This window comes from Amblyomma americanum, chromosome 5 (genome assembly GCF_052857255.1).
Source record: "Amblyomma americanum isolate KBUSLIRL-KWMA chromosome 5, ASM5285725v1, whole genome shotgun sequence".
In the NCBI taxonomy this organism is placed as follows: domain Eukaryota; kingdom Metazoa; phylum Arthropoda; class Arachnida; order Ixodida; family Ixodidae; genus Amblyomma; species Amblyomma americanum.
Genome location: NC_135501.1, coordinates 4747705 through 4754125, shown reverse-complemented (window position 1 = coordinate 4754125; position 6421 = coordinate 4747705).

Genomic DNA, 6421 nt, shown 5'->3' with positions numbered 1-6421 from the left:
GAACGCAATGAAAGTGACTGGTAAAGGAGGGGCAGCATAGAAAGGCAGCAACACTTCCAGACACTGGCGAAGCATGCATGTTTCGTAGTGCAAATACTGGTGCTAGTACTTTTGAGAGCTTTTGAGTACAGCAAGGTATGATGCAAGGTATGATCCTTGGTATGATGCACAAAGCACTGGCTCAAGTGCACAGTTCTCAATAGAGTGTACGGAAAGTATGGTTTTCATAGTTTCATATTCATTGTTTATTGCAGCAACCAAACAAATACAGTCACAAAGCACACCCTTGGCACACAAACAAAAAATACATGTCACAGGCAGCACAAGCAGTATTGTTTAAGTTGGCTAATCATCTCAATAGTCACAGTGCAGATAGAAAAAAGCCGTGAAGTGCCACGAACGTTGTCAGTTAGGAAATTGAAAAGTATAGAAAACAATGCTACGACAGCTTCAATTGAAGCAAACATAACATGACAGCCCGGCGAAATCATATCGAAGCTATCGCGCATACCTAGAGCAGACGACACTGTCAAGAGCTCAGCTGTGAAAGTCCAGCGGGAATCGGTGTAGCGTGACACCAATGGTACTATACACGCTGTCGCAGTGTACCACGGAGCATCGTTTCTTCACATGCCGCAAGCTCATCTTGAAATGAAGCGCTAAGCGCTTCAAAAGAAGAGCGCGAAGCGTGCAAAGACGGAAAAAGACTTCGCACTGGAAGCACGCCGAAGGAAACGACAAAACCGAGAAAACTGCCGCAGCGGTGCAGCGGGGTGCAAATCTTACCGAACGGTGACAAAGAAGCGACGTGCAAGGACGACGAAAACTTCGCAAAAGGAGCATTTTAAGACCGGCGAGCTAAATTTATACGCTTTACCAGGCGCGCCATCGCAGACAGCTGGCGATAAGAAATCGCTTCGTAAGCTCCCGCCACTGTGGCCGGGTTAGCCGGGTATCGAAACAAGGCCTGCAAAGACGCGCTGTAATGCACCGCACACTCATGAATAGGGGGCAGGTCAAGAGTGTTGCAAAAATACAAAATTTGCCAGGTTTTAATAAAATGACTTACCTCTTTCATAAAACAAGGTGCTAATATATTTTTTCTTTTCTATTGGCAGATTACAATCCAATTTTGTAGCTTTATCATTTCTTTATATGAGTGTTTTGCCCCCCATCCTCTGGTTGTGCTGCAGTCGCGCTAAACCACTTTTCGGCCCAGCCTTCGCCACCACTTTAAATCCGCCTTGGATGTAGTCCGTCTGCAAAGCCATATTACTCCACAATGTACCATTTGTTCTTCTCGAATACTCGGTGAGTGTTCGGGTGAAAACAAAGAGCGGCGTAAAACGAAGTGCTAGCACTGAAAGTCGTGACCAAAACTGCGAGGCATGCAGTGGGCCTCTTCGATTTTCTACGCTCGGGCAGCCCGCTGGCTGCCAGCAAGTTAGTCCCTGACAGGAAAACGCGTCATGGTCACGTGAGCTGGCAGCCACCGGAAACCGTAAGGAAAGTTTCGAGCAGCCGGATCGCGCGTCGGCGTCGTCTGCTGCGTCGTCTGCTGATCACTTTCATCATGTCGAGCGAAGAGGTAGCTGCACTTGCTGCGCTCACCGATTCTGTTGACCGGAGTGAGACCGTTGACTGCAGCGAAGATGACGACGGTGACGAGTGCGTCGTGCTTGTCTTGGCGGCTAATGTAGAGAGGCAGGACCGCCACAGGGTCCCACTCTATGTGGAGCGAGTCGTTCCCACATATTTAGAATTTGAATTCCGGAAGCTCTTTCGTATTTCGCGAAGCTTGTGCGCAGATATCACTGGCGAATTTGAGGCATCGGCCTTCTACCCGGAAGGATGTCGAGGACGGCGCCAGGTGTCTGCTCACAAGACAATGCTAGTCGCCCTGACCTACATCGGAACTCAAACAACGATGTACCAGATCGCCGACAAATTTTATGTCAGTGAGTCGACGGTACACGCGGCAATAAGCCGCATCTTGGATTTCTTGTTTTCGATAAGCAAGAGGGAGATATGCTGGCCGGACCCCGACGAGCGACAGCGCAGCAAGGCAGCTTTCTGCCAGATCGGCCGTCGCGGACGAGTGCTGCCGGACGTCACCGCGGTGCCATCGACGGATGCCATGTCCGCATTGCTCGACCCTCGGAGTCGGAGGAAAGCTATTATAATAGAAAAAAGTTTCATTCGATCATACTCCAGGGGGTCTGCAATGCTGACATGGTCTTCATTGACGTCTTCGTCGGCTTCCCCTTCAGCGCGCACGACTCCAGGGTTCTCCGCGAGAGCTTCCTTTTCAAAGACGGAGAGTCTAAATGCGAAGGTGAGTTAAAGAACTTCTTATTGTTACATCACTAATGCGTGTTTAATACATGCATTATGCGCGGAAGAGAGTTCAGAAAACTGAAAGCAGCGCGCGCATATATGCAAGAGATCGATCAATCGTCTCGATCGTTCCCGCTTGCTTAATTAATTTAACCAAGCTGAACTGTGAGCAACAGCTATAGATATATTGATGCTCGGAATTACGAGTTTGCAGATATCTACATATGCTACGGTCGGTCATATACGCCGGAGGTTCTCGTTAATTTTTATTTCTTACGTACATATAATATATGTGAATTAATTCGCGCAGGAGGATACCTTTTGGGCGACGCTGCTTATCCGTTGCTGCCGTGGCTGCTGCCACCGTACCGCCAGTCCACGACCAACTGGCAGCCTTGGATGACGGCATTTAACAATTCGCACAGTCGGCAGCGCGTTGTTGTGGAGGGCAGCTTCGGCCTGCTGAAGGCGCGGTTTCAGCGGCTCCTTTACATCGACGTCGCAAGGATAAGCCAGGCGGTGCACATTGTGCTGGCAGCTTGCATGCTGCACAACAAGGCAAGAAGGCGCGGCGACGCGATGGAAATGCTGGAAGAGGTGGACAGCGGAACCAACGTGTCGCCAACCGAGCCTGCCGACGACGACGAAGAGTGTGCTGTCTCGGCAGGAACTTTGCGCAGTAATTAACCGCCTGTGTCTTGGCCACTCCCCCGTAGTGGGTATGTGCCAGCAACGTCTGAGGCCTTCCTTCCTTCCTTCCTTTGCGCGACAGCTTGGCTCAGAGACTGTAATCGTGAAGTATATATGCCTCCTGTGTATGCCTTCCTTCATTTGTTTTTTCATTGCTTGAGTTTATATTATAATGCATGCATTGTGAGCTTCCATCACTCTTTTACATTTAAAGATAAAATTAAGGCTGAAAGCATAGAAATTGAATTATTTGCTTTCAGCAAAAATATATGTTAGCGTTATGTATATATATGTTGCCTGTTGGGACAATAAATGAAGCAACGCAATTGGCACTGTGATGATTGACTTGCAGCCTTTCAATCTTTTCTTTAAATGTCATGGAGTGGTCTTCCTAGATTTTTTTGCCAAGAGTATTAAATTTTTGTCCTTTTCATTTCTGTAATTTTGTATTTGCATGCCCGTTCTGTTTTTTTTACATTGAAATATTTTTAATATACACTGCAGATAGATGATGTGGTGAAGAATGGCGTATTGTTAATTGCAACTGCGCTTTAATTAAATGGCTGTGACCGTTCTTTCTTACTTTATATCAAAAGATATGGTTTTACCTCATCACAGTAATATCCCAGGTGTTGATTTGCTAATGGGAATTGCTTTTTCTGTGGTTTTATTTGTCCCAGAAGGAACAGTTTTTTTTTAGTGTATATATGGTCCTAATAGGGCATCAGGTGATTTTGTGCTGGGCTCATCTTCTGGTCCGTACTGCGAACTTCTGGCTGAAGTGGGATTTGCTAGCTCCTGCTCAGAACTTTTTGTTGTTGAATTGTGTGGGGTTGAATTGGGGAGATAAGTACTTTCTCCCCACTCAATCGCGGCTGACACGGTTCAAATCCGCCCGGACCCCACCCCGTGATCGCGTACGCTACCGAGCGCACGCCGACCACGGCGGGCCTTGCTCTGGGGGAACAAAGGAACGACACATTGGCTGACACAAACAGGCATTTATTGCTACAGAAACAATAACGCCAGCTAGCAACAAGGTACGCTAATGAATCGAGGGCGTCCGACTCACCAGCAAGGTTCCGGGCGAATGTTCGCCCGCGCTAGGGCAAGGGATATAAACTCCGCAGGCCGGACGGGACGAGTACGGGGGCCTGTCTCCCCGTCGCTTCTTCGCCCCGTCGGCGAAGAGCGGAGCCCCGAGCGACGCGTCCGCCCAGGGTGATTATCCCGGCCCAAGAGACCCCATCTCCCGCGGGCAGGCTTCAGCAGTCTCCCGCGCAGCGACGCTGGCGCCCTCTCTTGCCAGTTAATGTAACTGACAAGGGAATCCGCTCAGCCTCGAGGTGAGACCGCCGCTGCACGGTGCCTCGCGGGAAAGCAAACTCAGGGGGCTGCAGGGCAGGTCCCCACATCCCCCCAACCTTAAATAGACCCACGCGCCTGAAAGTACATGCTATGGAGGAGTCTCCTGGTCTTCATGTCTTTGAGGCACGTCTTGCAGCGGAGGTCACGCCGACAGCGTCCACGCAGACTTCCGCGGTATTCCGAAGGCGGCGTGAAGGTCTCCGCTGGGACGACTCGTATGGCCAGCGGACTACCGTGTCCGCAGGCCCGCGAATCGAAGGCCGGTGGGAAAACTGCAGGCCAGGATCCTGCAGTAGTCGCCAGGGCAGCAGCAGGTGACTGCTGACTGGTCTCGCCACAGCTGCCCCGGAGGGGTGCGGCGAACAGGATACAGGCCGCTCCGTCGCAGCAGGTGGCAGCGAGACGATGTGCACCGGTCAGCAAGCCTGGGTGGCTCCACCGGATCTGCAAAATTGTCGAAACGCTCTCGGCGTGCCTTTAACGTAGGTCACGGGAGGGGAAACGGCATCCGCAAGGGCCTCGTGGCACAATGCCTAACTCGCTAGCAAAACGTGTCGGCGGCTGTGCAAACGCAAAGTTCGAGTGAACAAAGCCCTTTCTTGAGTTGAACGAGACTGCTCAGTTCGTGCGAGGTTACAAAAAAAACGGACGGGCAGCAAAGTGCGCCCCCTCTCAACGTCACGGTCCGGTGGTCATGTCCCTTTCAATGTGGTGCAGGCAGCTCCGAAAAGCCTCAGGCCTAACGACCACTCCGACAACGACCGTGACCACAACAAAGACCCGAAACGGGTTTTGTGCGCGCAGCCGCGAGGAGACATCAGCTTTGTGGGGTGGTCCTACCCCGCTCACTGCACAAAGCAGCTTCTGAGCGGTCGGCGCCCACCGTATCGGACGGTGTCGGAGCGCCCGGTGCCGAGCTGCAATACCAGCGAGCTCGTAGCGGCACCCGTGGCCCCAGGCCACCCGGCTCCCGGAGCCGCGACTCCCAGAGTCGAAAAAGAGATAGTAGAGAAAATATATACAGAAACTCGGACCACCCACGCGGCTTCCGTACTCACTCACTTCGGGCTCGGCGACTCCGCGGGCGCTAGGCCTCGCGCTCCCTCGATGCGGACCAAGTGATTCTCACGAAGAAACTCCAGGGAAAAGCAAAAAAGACGAACTGCGCAACAAGAACACGGACGAAAGGGAGGCAGACACACACTAACGCAGTGTGTTAGTGTGTGTCTGCGTTAGTGTGTGTCTGCCTCCCTTTCGTCCGTGTTCTTGTTGCGCAGTTCGTCTTTTTTGCATTATGATCAACCAACTAGCCCGACAAGTCCTGTTCCAGGGAAAAATGTGCTGAGCATGTCGAAAAGTTCAAACATGCTGCAGCGCAATACTCGCACTCAAGAAAGCATGCCGCAGGTCCTAGCGATCAAATTCACTCTAGGCCTAGCACTTGTCAAGTCCGGACAAAGAGCGTTCCTCGAACCGAACCGACAGTCGTCCAATGTTCCAAGAGCAGGCCCCACGTTGGGCTGCCAGATGTGGGGTTGACATGGGGAGATAAGTACTTTCTCCCCACTCAATCGCGGCTGACACGGTTCAAATCCGCCCGGACCCCACCCCGTGATCGCGTACGCTACCGAGCGCACGCCGACCACAGCGGGCCTTGCTCTGGGGGAACAAAGGAACGACACATTGGCTGACACAAACAGGCATTTATTGCTACAGAAACAATAACGCCAGCTAGCAACAAGGTACGCTAATGAATCGAGGGCGTCCGACTCACCAGCAAGGTTCCGAGCGAATGTTCGCCCGCGCTAGGGCAAGGGATATAAACTCCGCAGGCCGGACGGGACGAGTACGGGGGCCTGTCTCCCCGTCGCTTCTTCGCCCCGTCGGCGAAGAGCGGAGCCCCGAGCGACGCGTCCGCCCAGGGTGATTATCCCGGCCCAAGAGACCCCATCTCCCGCGGGCAGGCTTCAGCAGTCTCCCGCGCAGCGACGCTGGCGCCCTCTCTTGCCAGTTAATGTAACTGACA